We start from the raw sequence: 19,830 nt of genomic DNA, 5'->3' as shown, positions 1-19,830 counted from the left end.
AGCACTTGTGAAATTTCCTGTGCTAATGGTATTCTAGTTATTTTTCTACCACTAAATATACTATGCGTGTGTATGCCAAAAATAAAAATTTGTCATCATGCTTTAAAGTAAATGAGATGGATAACTTTCTTTTATCACTACAACAAAGGATAATTTTCTTTCCAGTGTAACAGAAGGGAACACAGGTTGAGGGAGGATAAGGTGAGCTATAGGCTGGGGGAGAAAAGGGTCTCCAAGCAGTTGTGGAAAATGGCAGTTCCAAAGTCTAAGACAGGAAATTAAGGAGTAGGACAAGACTTGAATAAAATATGAGTTTAGTTTGAATATCATGAGCTGAAACCCTCTGATATACTGAAGTTAGATGTAAGTGGTTTTATGTATAATCTTAGACTTACTGGTTACATCCCAGAGACAGAAGTCATTGAAAAGATGAAAATTGAAAATCTTGGCATAGGGGTAATCTCACAAATAGACATAATATTTCAAACCTGCTATCAATGTTCTGCTGAATCCTTTTGCAACAAACACAGTATAGGGACCAAGAAAAGAAGCTTGGAATTATTCTGATATGAGCAAGACTACAACATGACTAATCATCACAAGCAAATTTCCTTTCCTAAATTTAAAAAGATTCTTTGAGTTGGTACACTTCCTCAATCAAATTATGATGTTTTACTTTAGGATTTGCAAAAGGGTCACAACTGTACCTTTTTGAAGTTACGGACTTATAACTACTAAAATCAAATAATATCATGTCTGTTTTCATTTCTGGTTCCAGTTTCTTATCCTATTTCGTATACATGGACTTTGTAATCATCCCTTTGGAGATCAGGGTTCCATTTGAAGAAACTTGAATTTCTGACACATAATCTAATAAACTAATTAATTTTACCAGTTCTTAAGCCAGGAATCAGATCACTTTTATGAAAGAGAAGTTTGCCTTAATATTGGAATTTTTCAATTGACAACTTTATCCATTTACAATAGTCTCTATTTAATCCCACAGTTCCCCAGTTACTTCCTGTTCAAAGTTTAGGTCACTTTGTTTTATTGCCATCAGACATAATTTAAGGTAGATTTCCTTAGCTTCTACAGTGAATTATGTCACCTTACAGTGAATTTAACTAGAAGACTATAGATATTCCCCACAAATAGTCATTTTTACAGATTGTACCTCTATCGACAATTAGCAATGAGTATCTCTCTGAGATATCTACCCAAGTAGGGCACAGTAACTAGATGGGAGGCTTACCAAAGGAAATAATCTTGATTGAAGGATTCCTCCTTCAAGATGCAACTAAGTGAAATTCTACAAGAATGTTTCTTTCAGGCTATAACATTACTACATTATATCATTAATTTTTTCACTAAATTTCACTCATTTCAAAAACAAATCATTCACAATACTTTAAATTTCCATCTTTTCAGATTATAAAGGCAAAACAATTTCAAAGAATTGTGCATTTAAAAAATACATTGCTCTCATTTCATTTCACATAGCCTATATGAAATCTGTGTACTAATTTTACCAATGGTTTGCAATCAGATCTAATGAGACAAGGTCACTTAGTTGGGGGTCAAAAGATTTCCCCAACTATTATTACAGTAAAATTCCTAGCTCTTCTGCAATATGTATATGCACCTCCTCCAAAATTCCGCTTGCTTAACCAGTTCATGTTTATTCTGTATGGCCAACCTAAAGAAGTAGAAAAGCCAGAATTTTATTTCAGACTTTCCCAACTGTCAGTTTTGTACTCAAACAAACTAGTCATTGCTGTCCCTCAGAAGGAAAGCTGCCTCTCACTTGTAAAGAGCCTCCCTCTTGGAAGATTTTGTATCTTAAAAGGTTGTTTTGAAATGTTGATGTACCATATAAGTAAAAAAAAAATTCTCCAGGCAGATTAAATGCATATATAAATTTATAATAGCCCACTGACTCCAGTTGGCAGAGTAATAGCTTTAGGATAAGTGGCAAAACACTTTCCAAAGAAGTTTGGAGACTCTTTTTTGTCTCTCTGCCAAGTCCTTCCCACTGAACTGACTAATGCATATGGTTGTTTATGTTAAGTTTCCAGGGAATGGTCCTACTGAGGCTGGTAGGTGAGAAGATTTTCTGCTGAGTTCTATTTGAAATCTTGACATGGACTAGTTTGACTTCTGTGATATTCCTAATGGCTGTGCTGTTGCCTAGACATCAATGTTAGCAAAATAGGAGTCCCACAGCTTTTAATTCATATTCATTAAGCTTAATATGAAACATGTTTTATAATTTTACAAAGTTCATATGAAATAATACATACATATTATTTAAAAATAAGAAATGAAGCAATAAAATTCCCATTTAATCAATTGTTTTACTGTTCTCTGGTAAAATTACTCTAAATAATATTCTGAAATATCATTTTTTATTGAAACATCAATATTAGAAATCTCTATTTTCTCCCTACAGTTTAAATGAAAAATCAGAATTCCAGAATTCTAGCTCTTTCTACAGACTCTCACACTTCTATCAAGTAATTTACATCATTTTACATTATTAGTATGCACAGTAATTTTTATTATTCATTGTAGCTAATGATTTCCATTATATAAATATAGCATAAAGTATGTATTTAATCTCCCTGCTTGTAAATAATTGGATTACTTCCTGTTTGGGGGCTACTATGAATAAAGTTCGGGGTTATTTCTGTACATGCTCTTGCAATAAACACTCATTTCTGAGTATATAACTCAGAGCTTAATTGGTTTTGTAACTAGTTAGCTTGGGTAGATACTACAAAACAATATCCAATAAAGTAATTATCAATTGTAGTATTAATTTGTATAATGTTTTTTTTTTTTTTTTTTTTTTTTTTTTTATTTCATTTTTTTTTATAGAGGCATGCATTTATTTGATGCTATTGATTTTGATTTTTTTATACATGCACTGTCCATTTCAGTATTCTCTCTGGCTAAGTGATTATTCAAGCATCTTGCTCATTTACAAATTTCCTTTGTAGTAATTTGTTGGCATTCCTTATATATTTGCATATGATTCCTTTGATTTTGTATATATAGATAATGTGCATCAAACATAATAATTATTAAATATAACTATTATTTTATCCCATTTGGTAGTTTGACTTTTCCCACTTCTTATTAATGCTCTTTTAATGAACAGAATTAATGAACCTAAATGAAGTCCAATTTTTAACCCTTTCCTTTATTGCTAGTAGCTTTGTCCAATTCAAGAACTACTCCTACCACATCATAAAGGTGTTCTCCTATGATTTCTTCTAGAACTATTGTTTGTCTTTCAAATTTAGTATAAAACACATTGCACATTTAATTTTGTGAGGCAGGGTACATATTAATTTATTTTTGAAGATATCCCACTGACTAGATCAATTATTGGAAAACCATCCTTTCTATGCATCTTTATGATAAATCAGGTAGCCAGGTGAAATCAGGTGAGGGTCACTTTCTGGATATCTGTTCTACTGGTCTATTTGTTTTTATATTTAACCACACTGTTTTCATCACTGCACCTTAAAATACAATTATCTCTGTCAGAATAATATACTTAGATTTGTTCCTTTTGAAAGATTCCCTTGCTATTCTAAATTCTCTGCATTTCCATACAGATTTCAGATTTAGCAAGTCAATGACCCCTCTCCTGTAAAAAAGAAAATATTCCTCTGTTATTTTTGTAATTTTGGTTGAAAGAACACTCAATATATAGATCAGTTCAAAAGAACTTACACTTTAAAAACCGAGTTTTCTCATGAAAGAATATGTTCTATTCATCTATTTACACTGTGCATGCTTAAGATGGTTGCTAACTTTGCTTTAATCTATAGTTGTATTAGTCGAGATTATGCAAAGAACAGATAAAGAACACGTGTGAGTGTGTGTGTGGGGGGGGGAGAGAGGGAAGGGGAGAGAGAGAGAGAGAGAGAGAGAGAGAGATTTATTATTATGAGGAATTAGCACCTGAAATTATGACAATAAGTCCAAAATCAGCTGGGTAGATCAGTAAGTAGAGATTAAGGATAGTCAATATTTCAGTTCAAGTTGAAAGGTCTCTTGCTGCAGAATACAACTTTGCTTAAGGAAGAATTTTCCCCCCATCTTCAACTGATTAGATGAGTCCAACCCAAATATGGAGGACAATATGCTTTATTCAAAGTCCACCAATTTAAATGTTAATTTTATCCAAAAACATAGGATAACATTTGACCCATAGCCCTATCACATAGACACATAAAATTAACTGTTACAACCATCAACATAAAATAATCCAACTTTGATTTCAGAAAGGATCTGGTTCTTGGGCCTCCCTGGTGGTGCAAGGGGTTAAGGCGCAACCTATGAAGCTATCTGCAGTCTCTGCAGCACGAGTTCAATCCCCAGCCAGGGAGCTACCCACATGGCACAGCAGACCTCTCCTGACTCACCCGCTATTCCCCTCAGCAGTGTATTTCCGTCGATCTGCCTGTTCTGTTCCCCACTCTGTCTCTGGTAAATCCTCCCATTCCCCACACCTCTGGCCTGTACCCCAACTCTTGTATGCATAAATAAATAAATCTTAAAAAAAAAAAGAATCTGGTTCTTGGTTCTGGCTGCTTTTTTTCAACCTATAAAATGTATTTGTGATAGTTTAATATTTCTTATTTCAATTGGATTTAGAGCTGTCAAGGTGTTAGATATGTACACTGACTCCACTATCACCATCTTGAACTGGAAGTATCTGTTTTATAATTTTGATTAGAGAGAAAACTGATTTAGATGTATAGGATCTGAATTATTATTTGAAAGGTAAGGGTGATTAAATGACTACAGTGGGCTAAGTATATTGGCTCTTTTAATTTAGGGAAAGAGAGTTTTCAGTTGTATAAAGCTAGTTGTACACACCTCAAGCTTCAGCTATGGTCTCCATGTTGGAAATATAAGATCCTCTGCCCTACAATTTACCCTTCTGTGAATGATGATTGAGTTAGATGAGAAATCGAGGACCATATGGGATCCTAGAAAGCTGAACTGATGTTCTGCTCAGGGTAAGGGTGGAGTGTTCTTTATCTTCTGTGGTCCAGAAATACCTACTTGAAACTGTATATTTTTGGAATAATTACATCTATCTCTTTTAGCAGCTTCTGAACTAACATGGATTAGTTCAAGCATATACATGAGCAATATATCAGACTTACATGAATCAAATGACAATTCCAATCACCTCTGGGGATATATATACATGTGTGTGTGTGTATATATATATATATACACACACACATATATATTATATATATATATATAAAACATCATTCCTCATTTTTGTACAATGCATGCTTTCTCCTCTCAGGTGTAGTCCCTGTAAAATCCCCATCACCAGGGCCTCCCCTGATGGCGCAGCGGTTGAACGCTGGGCTGCGAAGCTGCCTGCAGCCTCTGCAGCGTCGGTTCAATCCCTGGCCGCTGGTGAGGGTCCCACATGGTGCAGCAGACCTCTCCTGCCGCCCGCTGCTCCCCTCAGCAGTGTATTTCGTGGGTCTGCCTGTTCTGTTCCCCACTCCGGCTCTGGTGAATTCTCTTACCCTCCCGTGCTTCTGACTGTACCCAGTGCTTGTATTAAAAAAATTAAAAAATTTAAAAAATTTAAAAAATAAAAAACATAGATTAAAAAACAATTCCCCTCACCAATTCACCTATGCACCATCATCACAGTCCCTTGTGCTCTTCCCTCCCCTCCTTTGGCCTCTCTCCCTCCCCCTCCCCTGCAGAATGTCTCTGATTTATAGTTGCCTGTTAATTTTGATTTTTTATTTATTATCTTACCATCCCAAATAAGAGAGGCGTTAAGGACTGCCTGATGTCTATCTCCGTAACTTCCAATATTGCTAAGAGAACAAAACAGTTAAGAAGACTATGTTAAGTTCTGCTTATTTTTGCAAAATTGGTGACAATAAACATATAGGCATATCAGTGACTGCTTCTTTGAATAAGGTATTGGAAATCTGCTGTGGAAGAAAGACTGTCTTTTCATCAAATACCCATTTATACATTTAAATTTTTCCATTTACATATTAATTTTTCCAAGTAAAAGTTCCAGTTACCTTTAAACAAATAATCTCCTTATAGAGTTAATATTTTATAAAAAGAAAGAAATTGAGGTTGTTGTTCCTTCTGTGTTAGTAGCTCTGGCCTAATGAGATTATCCTCTTACTTTTCTACCCAAAGAAACACAAAAATAGCAGAAGGAATATATGTGAGGAGGCAATACAAGAGCTTAATTGCAGATACCACTAGTTTCCAGCCGGTAACTTTTCCCTAAGTATCAAGTAGACATGCAGGTAAGTTTCATGACTCTTGACTAAAACTGAAATTATAGAGTGTTTAATTCCTGGAAAGGGTTTCAGAATACATTTGCTGCTTTTATGCAATTGAGTTCCTGGGGTTTGAAAGGATAAGTACCCAGTGCAATGCCTAATTCACATCCAAAGAAGCTAATTTTTTTCATCTGTTTAGAGCTGATATGAGATATTGGGTAATTATCAAAACTTAGTACCTAATATTTCCAACAGGCAGAACATTGCAACTCAACTCACTTCTAAGCCTAGAAGTTGATTGGCTTTACTGGGGAAAAAGTTGTTTATATCTTAATATCACTTTATGTATATTTTTAATATCTTTCTCTCTGCCCACTGAAATAAATGTCTCTCAAGAGAAGCAATGAACTATCAAAGTTAACCCATTTGTCTTGGTTCTGTAGGAATTCCAATTAATCAACATTGTCCCAAAAATATTATTGAAGTCTTTCCAGAACCAATAGAAACAGACACTCCTTTTTTTTTTTGGCCTGTGTTTCCAGGACTCCAGTATAAAACCACTGCCATTTGCACTGTACGCTAATGACAAGCTGGATGTTTGCATGAAAGCCAATATGTTCTTACACAGCTTTTTGAGACAAGTAATAATCAGTCTGTCATCAATGTCATGCTACAATCAGGCTTTGACAAGGTTTGCAAATAACTTGAAAGGAATTGCTCATCCCTGAACACTGCAGATCAAAACCAGACCTGAACAAATACTAAAAGTCTGTGCACATCAACTGCAGTCCCTGGAATGTGCAGGGCAGAAGTAGCAGCAGCAGCAATTGCAGCACAGGGAACAACTAAGCCCTAATCTGCTTCTCCCCCACCCAATTCCATTTTTTTGTTGCTGTTGTTGAGAAGAGCTATTCTCAGCTACCAAGCCTGGAACTCACTATTCAAAACTTTGCTGAAGCCATCTGAAAGGTCCAGCCTGATGGAAAGCTCCAATAGTAAAATAACTGAAAATGACTGGTTTGTTCTCTTAACTCATGGGCTGAAGCAGGCTGGATTTCTGATCAAACTTGGCACTCCCACAAGTGAGAGGGTTGTGTGCACATGTGATTGCACTACTGATTGCTTTCTTGTCCTCTCTTCCCCACTCGATCCTCCCCACCCCTTAGAGAGAATGAGCTGGGGGGTGAGATGTGTGTTATTTATTCACTGCTGTTCCTGACACTTGTTAATCTGCAGGTTTTCACCATCACAAGAAACAAGTTCAATTTATATAACCTTGAAAATAGTTATATAAGTTAAGCTTATGAAACACTGAGAGCACGTTCTTTTGGAGAAAAAAATGATATTTTGAGAAGTGTCAACTGGTCACAGGTCTGCTCAGAGCTTCAAAACATGTTTGTATTTCATGTTTGTATGAACAGCTGGACAGCAATATGACATATGGACATTGCTTAGCACTTATGAATTATAACTGAACATGAGCATAGCTTTGAGGTGTGAATTGATTGTTGATTTTATTTTAGCATGAGAGAATAATCCAGTTATTATGTTCTTTACAAGGATCCCTGAAAATAAAGTATTACTGAGGGAGTATATGCCATTCAAAGTTAAGTGATGATAATGACAGGGGTAAAAAAATGCATCCTAGGGGTCTCCCCGGTGGCTCAGAGTTTGAACGCTGGGTTGCGAAGCTGCCTGCAGCCTCTGCAGCACCAGTTTGATTCCCGGCCACAGGGCGAGGGTCCCACATGGTGCGCAGACCTCTCCTGCCGCCCGCTGCTCCCCTCAGCAGTGTACTTTGGTCCTTCTACCTGCTCTGCTCCCCACTCTGGCTCTGGTGAATTCTCTCACCCTCCCGCACTTCTGACTGTATCCAGTGCTTGTATAAATAAATCTTAAAAAAAAATGCATCCTAAGTGAAAAGTACACATTCCAAAAAGAAAGGACATGTAAAACATATTTAAGATCCTATTTCATGTGATTATATTCATTTGCGAGTATAACCATATAGTTGTCAAAAGAATTGTCTAACAAAGTGTCCATTTAATAAATATATGCCAGCACCATAATATTGATTCAGTAACAAGTTAGTTATTATGAGAGAGAAGAATGAAACATAAAAATAAATTCTTATTTTTCAAGGAGTATATTTTCTGGTTAGGCAGCAGATGTTAATGTACATGAATGTATAGCAGTAACTGAAAGTGCACAATGTAAGCACTGAAATTTGAGATAAGAACCATTCTAGAACTACATAGGACTTGTAACAAATACCCATAAGCAATTTCTTTAAGCTACATTTTATATTCCTAACTTTCCCAGTCTTCTGAGTTACTTATTACCATTTAATTGTAAGCCAAATCTGACTCTCATTAATACCAGAAGTCCAGATCCCATCTCCATTTTGAGGGTCCCACAATGTGTACTGCATTTATATATCTAGGTCGTCGTCACTTGCTAACCTCTTGATTTTAACAATAAAGCTGAGATTCTTCAGTGATTGCCTCTGTACTTCCTTCCACTCGATTGTTTTATTGAGCCTGTATTGTCTAATCAATTACACCCCAAGATGTGGCCTTATACCCACAGTTTGGCTTCCCTACAACAGTTTACCTGAGATTGTAATAGTTCAACAGATTAAATGGAAGCCTGAAGGATTGCATCAGGAAACTACAAAGGAAAAGAAACTTAAAATTGTTCATAAAGTAGCATGTATGCTGTAGTAAATCCCCAATGTCTGATCTTCGCCCAAGTCATACTTCCATCTCCCAACTAGAAGCAGGGACACTTCTCTCCCAACTCTCTAGATCTCCAACCTCCTTTCTCTGTTACCCTCAATGTGAACCCCCCAAAAGTTAATGTGGCAACACCTGGGAGGAGAGGTCCTGCTCAGGATGAAGCCACACTTGTATATAATTAACAAAGACCTTTAAAACCTTTCACTGCAAACACTTCCTATATAGAGTCAACTTTGGGTTGAAACATTTTTCACTGTGATGTACTGCAGAGTCAGACTTCTTGCTATGCTTCTAATACTCTCATAATACTCTAATCTTCTAATCATATTAGGGTATTAGAGTAGGTCTCCCTGAAACCACCTGTTCTTTACATCACCATCATAATAGTGACATGACAAAAATACCTAGGTACTATTTGTTGAGTTCTGCTTTAAAAAATAGTAATGTTTATCCATTTTTCAAATTAGTCACCCAATGACACTACAAATCAACCTTGTATTTTAACATTTGCTATATATCTCTAAGTGATTAACAAATTTTCACAACATAGGTATGATGCTTTCTGTGGAAATAAGCAGTTTTATATCATTATCCATTTTATTATTGGAGCCCATTTTTAATTGATAGTTAATCATTTAAATAACTACAATCCTGAAAACGTATATTCTTATGCAATGGCAAAGTGCAGACACAAATAAATAAATTATTACATGTAGTATAAAATGCAAAGAAGGAGCTAGGTCATGAAAAAGTGAATATAAATTTAAATTCTCTTAAGTTTATGAAAAATGCCTCAACTCCGAAAAATAAAACAAATGTCAATTAAAATTTCAGTGACAGCCTTTTTTTCCCTATATTACTGACAAAAATTAAAAAGTTTAATAGCACGTTCTACAAGTAAGAATGAAGGAAAATGGTATTTTATTGCAGATGTAAGTCAATTTATCCTGTATGGAATGTTACCTGGCAACATCTTTCAATATACAAAAACATACAAATTTTGACCCTTATTTCAGAAATAATATAAATGGCCCACAAATTTATTCTTATTTGTACAATGTTATTCACTGCAATGTGTTTTTATCAAACAAGAAAGTTTGAAAAATATCTAAATATTCATCAAAAATGCCAGTTTAATACATTTATATATTCAATATATATTTTTAATATATATTTCATTATTCCATTTACATATGCATATATATGTATATGTATATTCAATATAGCCATAATAGAGAATGAGAACAGTTTGTTTGCTTATGTTTTCAGATATGGACCAATCTACAAAACAATATTAAGTTAAAAAAAAAGGACCATATAAACTTGCATACTATGATAAGAATATGTATTATTTTTGTTTCCAAATGCCTAAAATATTTCTGAAAGTCTAGTGGGAAGGATATTTTTTCAATATGCGCATTTCATATTGTACATTGCTAATTTGAATTATATGAATATATTTTTAAATATTTAAATATTACTGTAATGATAAAAAGTCCCAGTAGTTTTTATTATGGGATTCTCATTACTGAGTCCATAAGTTATATGTTCTTATGGCAATGTTCTTGAAAAATTCATTGATTATGTCAAGTCCAAGTTGTATAAAAAGTACACATTAGAACCTTTCAGGGTCAAGTTACTGTTCTTGTGGATATAAAATTAAAATATAGCACCTGTCTTCAATAAAATACTCTTTAATAGAGGAAGCAAACATTCTTATAAAAGATAAATTAATAATGGTAATTAATAGGAGTAAAAAGTCTTTTCAGTTTCAATATATCTCTCAAAATTCTTCCAGAGTTACTGTGAAGTGTTGGATTTAAATAATTACTAATATTTCATGTGCATTATTTAGAAAATATAGCACTTTTTATGTAAACCCCTAAAATATAGCAAGCATATTATTCAAGTATCATTTACATCTATGTGATGAAATCTATTCATTCAAAAGACATGGTCAAGGAATTTCAATGAAACCTATGTAATTATATTTATTAAGATTATACAAAAACTTTTTTCATAAATGTTTTTCACAGAAATTATATAAAACTCTAAATTATATAGAACACTACTATCCATTTTTAATTAACTTGATCTCTCTTGTGTCATGTTTATGAATGATGTTGAATTTATTTCTTTTGCCTGATCTTAACTATATTTATTTTCTTTTATCATACAGATAAAAGGAAGCTTATACCATTTCTTGAAGTAGGTTAATTGTTTTATTCTTGTACTTCTGCTATGTGCATTTTTTTTCCCAGATGAATCAAAACATATTCTTACTCTTAGTGCCACAACTGAAACATATGATAAAACTCTAGTTTTTTTGTGGAGAACAGTACTGAGGAATATAGTTCATTGTGAGTTTTGTATTCATGAAAGAGTTCCTGCACTTTATGGACACTAATTTAGAGATGGTGAGGTAAACTGGAAACAATAACCAAAATATCTCAAGAAACAAAATGGAAAAAAATCTATTTTAGAGCTAAAGTAACAATGTTTATATCCATGACAATGGATATTACTCTCTATTTCATTTACCAGTACACAGCATTTATGTACTCCAGATACTATTGGACTTTAATAATTTGTTGTAAGATAGCACAGGTAGAACTAAATAATAAGTAAATGAAAGAGGAAAAATATCTTGTTCTAGTTCTTTTCTATTATCTACGTGTTGATTTTCTATTCATAATTTATTAAATAGTTTTGAAGCTACAATAGTGTATCAAACTAATTTTTTATTGTTTTTGTTTAAATACATGCAAAAGTTAGACTAATGAAAGATCTATGATATACCTCAGAGAGAGAAGAAAAAAAGGGAAAACAGACTGGAGATTTCTAACTACAATGTTAAAAATCGGAATGCCATAAAAAGTGACAAAATAGTAATAATATGTGAATAAATGAATTATTTATATTTCCTTTTTTCTTCATGGGTGGATCCATTATTTGTGGAGCTTAAAAGTATATATAACAAGAGAGTATTTTTTTAAGAATAAAAGTAATATATTTTCAAAGGTGAACTTGAATACACAGCCTTGGGAGGAGTCCTTATAAGTAAGAAACCCTGAAGTTTAAACATCTTTTACCTCACAAAATCTACTCTGTTTCTGCTACCAAATAGCATTTCCCTTAAATATCATCCTCTGGCTTAATGTGAATACATATTGAGGAGAAGGGATATAAGATCAATAAAGTCATTGATAATGAGAAGTTTTCCATCTTACTATCTAGATTACATTGTCCCCTTTTCTTTAGTTTTTCTTCTTTTTTTTTTTTTTTTTTTCCATTTTTTATTTTATTTTTTTTTTTTTAGTTTTTCTTCTTTTGAGAAAGTAAAGTTTAATCTGCCACATCAGTTTCTGAACAGACCAGAAAATTTCCACTTACAGGACAAAGCATTTTGCAATCTAATTTACACACTGTTCTTTTAGCCCACGTGTGGAAATTCAACAATGATTTTTCCATTCTTCACAAGTGGTTTGCATTAGCAGTTCTGACAATTAATTCCCTCACTATTGAGAGTTTATTCATATGAGAGCACACAGTTCTCTGCCCTCTAAGATTCCCCCTCCATTCAGTCTTGACTGCAGAGATGTGCTGAATTTCCCTGATAGTAGGAAAAAAAGGCAGACCTGTCTAGGTTCTCTTGCTTTCATTATGATCAGGTGGGGGAAACCAGCTTTGGTTAATTCTGGTCACCATCTTAACAAACTCTCAAAACCAGGAAAATGATGGGGAAGAGAGGGGGCAGAAGTCCTGAGAAGCATCCCCTGGTTATTGTTGCTAGGGCAACTGCTACTTGGCATCCTCCGAATAGTCATCATCTGTCACACTTGGGGTATAATTCACAGGCATGCAACACATCTGAGTGGATTGAAAATAAAAGGTGGGGGAAGGGCTGAGAATTTATATAAATAAATGAGAGCATTTCAAAAAGGCATATAAATAAAAATGCATGACTAATATTTAGAAAGAAGAAAGGGGATGGACATAGGAGGAATAGTGCTTTGAAAACATGAGTATCATTACTAAATATTAGTGTTTTTCTTATTGCACAAATTAGCCTCTACCCATTCCTAGTAATTGTCTACCCTTCTGCCTCCTCGTGTAAGAATCCTTTTTTCCTTCAAATACTATTCTTCTGTAGTATGACTTCAAACTAAATATATACCAAGATTAGATGTCATTTCCCAGTTCACAATCCTTACAAGAGCAAAGAATATTTAAAAACATTTCATGGTTTACCACAATGCTGACTCAGAAGCAAGCCTGGCTTTGTTAAAAAAGAGGATCAAGTATTTATTACCCAAAGAATCATTAACCAAAAAAGACATGCGCCCTGAAATATCCCTGGTTAAGTTGTACATTTCATTTTTCTAATGTTGTTATTTTCTAGAGTAAGAATTCTGCTTTATCTCTACAATCAGTGTTTCTTTCACTTAACATTATAGGAAAGTTATTTTTTGCATTGTGAAAAAAAAGACACCACTACTAAAATCACACAGCAGAGAAGAAAGCTTTAAAACTACCTGTCATCAAAGTCACATAAAACCCCAACAATTTGAAGATCTTCTTAGCATTTTCTGGTGTCAGCATCATAAAAATGTGAAGGAAACTCATATCAATGTATCACATTTACAAAATGGGTTTAATAAGCAAATGCATTTTGGAAGAAAGTGAAAAGGGAGAGAAAGAAATTTAACTAAAGTGCACTGAATGAATGAAAACAAGCGTAATGGATTAAGAAAGGAGGGATCAAAATCAGAAAAAGCAGCTGGTAATGACTTCACCAAAAGCTTTTTCTTTCCCCACTTAGAATAGGGAAAGTCCTCTTATGAAAGTCAAATAGATGCTTTCATATAACCAAAATACTGAACTTAGCAAAAAAATAAAGATGAAAATAATTATTCAGCTACTAAGCTTAACCTTGCACATTGGTTCTGCCAAATCAAGCCTTCAGATTATTTCATATGTATTTTTAATAGAATTGCCCAAATTTTGTGAACCAATGTACTTACCACTTAGAATTCGGGAAAGAAACATAATGGTAGCCATCATAAAAATGATAGTTTATTTTTGCTAAGCATTTATTTCTGACATACACTATCACATAAACTTTATAGGGATTAATTTATTTAATGTCCACATGCAATTATAAGATAGACCCTGAATTAATCTTATTGAACAGATTAAGGAATTAAAGCACATAGGAGCTATGTAACAGGCTCAAATTTGCATGATGTGGAAATGGCAGAATCGAGATAGACCCTCTGCTATACATTACTGTCACATACTGTGGGGGTTTGGCTGAACACCCAGTCTCCACTTGGGACTGTGATCTCTTTTCATACCTGAAATGTTTGAGTTTTAGCTCAGCTTCCCTTTCTAATGCTTACCCTTTTATAACAGATACTTCTGATTGCCCTCCTTTCTCCATGTTAGATTTTCACCCCAGACGTCCTTTTACACTTACAAGTGGACTGATCCCTAGTACTGCAGGTGAAGCAACTAAGAGTTTTGCCAATGTATCTTCAGTCTTTCTGTCCCCCTGGGGATTCTTTATTGGCATCATCTCTCCTAGGTAGATAACTAATCCTTGGTAGTACATTCTGTTAATTCCTGTCTTGTTTAACTGGTTTAATACCTTGGATATTGAACCATTTAAATTTGCATTTTCCAAGGCCTCCCTGGCGGCATAGAGGTTACATTTCAGCACTATCATCGCTTAGGCCTGAGTTTGATTCCCAGCCAGGGAGCTGACCCACATATGGCACAGCAGGCCTCTGCTGTCTCCCCCTATGCTCCCACCTGTGTTCTGCTCCACACTCTGTCTGTGGTGAATCCTCTTACAACCCAGTTCTTTTATGCATAAATAAATATTTGCATTTTCCATACTTTACACTTAAGGAATTGGTGGCTAGAAAAATACCTGCACACATACGCACATACACATGAGCAAATACCTGCTTCTTGATAATTCTTACTATTATTTCTCCATCATGAAGAACAGAATTGCCTAGCATAACATGACCTCTACTCTGCTATTAAGGATAAAAATCTTCTGGGAATAAATTCTGAGAGTAATGACTGAGTCTTACTAATTTCTATATCAGCATTCTAAATACCTAGTGCTGTTCATTATACACAGAAGATTTCAATAAGTGATTATAAATTAAATAGGATCATATGCCAAGAAACTAGTTTTTTAATTTACTTTAATGAGTATACTAATCAGGCTAGGCTAGGCTGTATTCTAACAAGCACACCCAAATCTCGGTAGTTTTTCATAACAAAGGGTTATTTTTCTTTCACCTTGTCCATGCCTTGCAGGTTACTGTAGGAACATTAATGTTTCAGGTAGACAAAATCACCATCTCAACAACAATTCCATATGGTTGAGGCAAGAAATGGGGGATTATGACAAAAGAGTTTCTTTACATTTCTGCTCTAAAATGACACCCATAGTCTTCACTCCCCAAAATATGCCACCCCTAACTTCAAAAGCAGAGGAAAACAGAACTTTCCTATTGACCAGGAAGGAGACAGCATCATAGACAAGAGGCCTAAAACAACAAACATTTATTTCTCACAATTCTGGAGGCTGAAAAATCCAAGACCAAACATTGGCAGACTTGGTGTCTGCAGAGGGCTGGATCCTGGGTCATACACAGACACTTTGTTGAGTCTTCACATGGCAGAGAAAAAGAGACAGAGAGCTCTTGGTCTCTTTTACAAGGACACTAATCCCCTTCACCAGGTTCTAGTCTTGTGATCTAATTACCCCCAAGGCCCCCCACTTCCTAATATTGCTTTGGAGATTAAAATTCAACATATGAATTTGAGGGCAACACAAATCATCAGTCCATATCACTTGGATTTGGTCATACTTCACTATATAAGACATGGAAGAGAAGAATCCAGAAGCAATGTGCCCTATCCAACATGTCCCTAAGTGAAGTGAGAATATGACATTATCTAAATTCCATTCCTGGAAAATACCTTTATGGTGTCAGGAGTCCCATTTGTGCTTAATCTAAAACATCTTAATGCATTTACATCCAAAAAATTCAACAGTATCTAAAAAAGTCACTCTGTATATGTTTATGGGAGAATGAATCTAAACTATAATTCCACTCATATAAGATCGCCTAATAATGAATACTGAAGTTTTACTTAAAAAAAAAGTGTTATCAAGATACAGTATCAAATTTTACAGTAGGAAATTCATTTAATTGAAGATAAGAATCTTTCCCAATGTCATTACTCACATGTGTGAAGAATCAGTATATGTTCCAAATTATATTACAGGAATCACAAAGGGTATGAGACAGCATCTTCTTTAGCCAATCAGTACTAGCTTTAGACAGTAATGAGAAATTACTGCAGATATTCTAGAAGGAAAAAAATATATGGTCAAGCTAAGGTAACTTTTATACAATCAATCACAATTATTTGATTTTTCCATAACATGAGCTTCAAGCATGCTTTATAGATTATTTCTGAAATGTATACCAGGAAATACAAGTACTTTAGCAATGATTTCCAAACACCAAACATTTTTTTCCAAAAGTGTTCCTGTCCTTCCCTACAGCACATATCTATCTATATTGTGTTTACTCTTGGACATTCACATGCAATGGATCATTTGGGAGATTATAAATGTTACCAAACTAATAAGCATCTATTTGCATAGAGAGTAAGATCCCCATATGAAAGATCTATTCTTCAGGTAACATGGATCTGGCACCATGAATTTGACCAACTTTTTAAGACCTTAGTTGTCAGAAGGGAATGGATGTTCTGAATTTTGCATTGCTGCTGTGATAAAAATCTGATATTCATATTCAGAGCATATTCATAAAATCAGGAAAGAGAATCTCAAAGTATACTAAAAATGTGGACTTACTAAACTCTGTCACATACTTGTGCCTTCCTTCTTGCTTGGCTGGGCAGAGCCATTCTCATCTAGCAGTTCCTTGAGCCCCCTGGGATTCCAAAGTTGTGTGGAAAGGAGATTATGGAGAAAAGTTCCCTCCATTTTTTGTGAGCTCACAAGGAAGGCTTGTCCATTTTAAAGACATTTTTTTAAGATTTATTTATTTATGCATACAAGAGCTGGGGGTGTAGGCCAGAGGGGAGTGGGGAGGATTCACCAGAGACAGAGTGGGGAGCAGAACAAGCAGATCTACTGAAATACACTGCTGAGGGGGAGCAGTGGGTGAGACAGGAGAGGTCTAGTGTGCCATGTGGGTAGCTGCCTGGCCGGGGATTGAACTTGTGCTGCAGTGGCTGCTGCTAACTTCATAGTGCTGATACTTAACCCCTTGCACCACCAGGGAGGCCCAAGGCTAGGACATTCTAAAGTGGGTAAGGAGCCATGGCACTAGAAGAGCAGCTGCAGTGGTCACTATGCTGTCAGTCTGGAGGCAGCCATCCCATCGGGAAGGAGATGCTGGCAGTCTACCGTGCCAGAGAGTGGCAAATACACCCTCTATGACAGGTGGAACTGGGGTAGTCATAAGAAGACCACTGCTCTGATCAAAACAGTGGCAGAACATTCCAGATCTCAGGACCCCCAGCTTGACCAGTGGACACAGCAAGGAGGTGGTGCCATACAGAGACTTTGACAATGTCGAGTTATGTTTCTGTAAGTGTTTTTCTTTTGAAAATTGGACAGACCCTTAGAAACCAACATGCATTAGTTCAGAGTTTTTGCAGGACATTCAAGTACATGTGTTATTAGTAGACAAGGGTAATCACCTTTCTTACTAATTTAGACATGTGAATGACCTTGTGTGTACTCACAAGCTGTTGAGGCTGAGAAAGTTCAAATTTCTTTGTGTCACCATTTTCAAATGAATAGGTAATTTTGTATTAAATTATGCTGCACACTTGCTAATGGCAGTTCAAAGGGCAATTTGGTGCCCTCAAAAATTGTGTGCAAAGCACACCAGGGCAAGGAAACTTTGGAAAGATTATATTTTGAAAGTTTTTTCTGAAAATGTTCTTTGGGTGATTCTGGTCAGGCCAGATCAGATGGAGCAGGTGGGAGGGAAGGAGAGGGCTCATGGTGTAGAAGGGTGAAGCTGGGGATATCCCCACTTCAGTTCCTGTCTCCGCTCCCCAAACTGGTCTCACAGTTCAAAATGGTTTTGTGACAGGCTTTGGTGGAGGGGGGACATAAAACTATAAAGTTGGGATTTAGACATGGGAAGGGGAATGGGCTGGGAATCCAGGCAGGCCCCACAGCTCAGAATGGTAAGGGAACTAAGAATGTCTGCGAATCAGGCCCTGCAGTATCCATGGGCTACAGAAATTGAGGCGGTTGCTCCTTCATGAAGCCCCAGAAGCCAGTTTACAGGAACTGGATGGGCACTGGAGCTTTCCCCAGGGAAGAATACCTGCCAGGGAACAGGCTGTGACATGAAACTTCAGAAGCCAGAAGATGGAATGGAATAGGCAGGTGGTCCAGCCAGGTCCTACAATAGAGGGTCCTTTCCCTGCTTCTCCCAGGCCTCCCACTATGGGGATGCCTTCTCATAAAGAGGGCTACTGAGGCCCCAAAATCCCAGCCCTCTCTCCCCAAGACAGAATGGTCAGTTCCCACCACTTGAGCAGTCATCAAGTGGGGGCAGCTATCACAGAAAGCATGGTGACAGTCTCCCCCTGGATAGGACCAGGAAGAAAGCCAGGCTTTGGTGGGGACCTCAAGGCCCAGAATTGGTTTTGTTTATGGGAATGGTGGTCTGGGAGCTGGGGGTCTTCCCCAAGGCCCATCAGCCATCAGGGTTCCCTGGGACTAGTAATTTTAGACATGCATACATTTTGCAAAGTGATAGTGCTTGTGCAAGGGAAATAGTTATGCTGCTGCCCTGAGGTGCTCTTCTTGGCTCTCCCTCCAGTCCTGCGGGACCAGCTTGGAGCCTGTGTAGGTGGAAGGCAATGAGGGTCCCAGAAGCAGCTGAGGCCAGAGTTGGAACCCAGATCCTCTGGGAGCCCTGAAGTTAAGAGTGGGAGCAATGAACCATCACCCTCAGATGGAAAGGCGGTGCACCCCAGCCCATCTGTCAGTCCTAAGGGCGTCTGTATCAATGTCTGATTGCTGGGGAAACCTGCACCCGTGGGCCAGGCCTTGGGCCTGGGATCTCCTACAGTCTGAAGCCATGTGCTTCCTAAGAAACAAAAACACAAAAATAAAAATGTTTTGTGGATTGCTCTTAGCTTAAGTCACAAGGAACAATCAATCCTTCCTTAGCTAAGTATTTTTTGCTTTCCATGGTCTCTGTTTTGAGTATCTTTTGCTCTGATAATTTACTTCCTGAAACTTTGACAGTCCTTTGAAAAAGAATTATTTTAATTTTCTGCAAAAACCTGCCAGGTCAACAGTGTTTTGAAGCTTTCTGTGTTCTTTTTTCCCCATGTGTTCATGTGTGTATATGCATGGGAGCAGAGCAGGTACTCCCATGCCTCAATCACTTCTGGTAGATCATCGCTCAAAGGAATCCCTAATACCAAATAGATTTCCACATCTGTTGCGATGTGATAGTTTGAATAATAGTCCTCTCTCTTTTTACAGTGTAAAACAATTTACTGGGGTTTTTCACATATCAGAATTTCTATAACATTTGCTGAATGATAGAATCACATTTTTTAAAATTTTATTTGAGATTAAACTTCAAGCCCATCCTGTTTGTTATCCCAAATGATAACACAAATTGCTCCAGAGACAAACTGTGTCTCTAGAACCAAGATAAGCTATGGAGCCCACTAAAACCTTAAGACCT

General features: G+C 36.1%; 1 long non-coding RNA gene across 11 annotated transcripts in view; it reads right to left on the bottom strand.

The window, feature by feature from the left end:
* LOC119257266 (uncharacterized) overlaps nt 1–19,830 on the bottom strand; it is a 75,112-nt gene that overhangs the window by 34,630 nt on the left and 20,652 nt on the right. For all 11 annotated transcript variants that reach the window (XR_008553783.1, XR_008553785.1, XR_005127987.2 and 8 more), the window contains one exon: nt 16,315–16,437. This is a non-coding gene — a long non-coding RNA (uncharacterized LOC119257266). The remainder of the gene's footprint in view (nt 1–16,314; nt 16,438–19,830) is intronic.

Source organism: Talpa occidentalis, unplaced genomic scaffold (genome assembly GCF_014898055.3).
Source record: "Talpa occidentalis isolate TD23 unplaced genomic scaffold, MPIMG_talOcc4v2.1 talOcc4.4, whole genome shotgun sequence".
Taxonomy (NCBI): domain Eukaryota; kingdom Metazoa; phylum Chordata; class Mammalia; order Eulipotyphla; family Talpidae; genus Talpa; species Talpa occidentalis.
The sequence above is the reverse complement of the archived record's forward strand: the minus strand, read 5'-3'. Positions and strand labels throughout refer to the sequence as shown.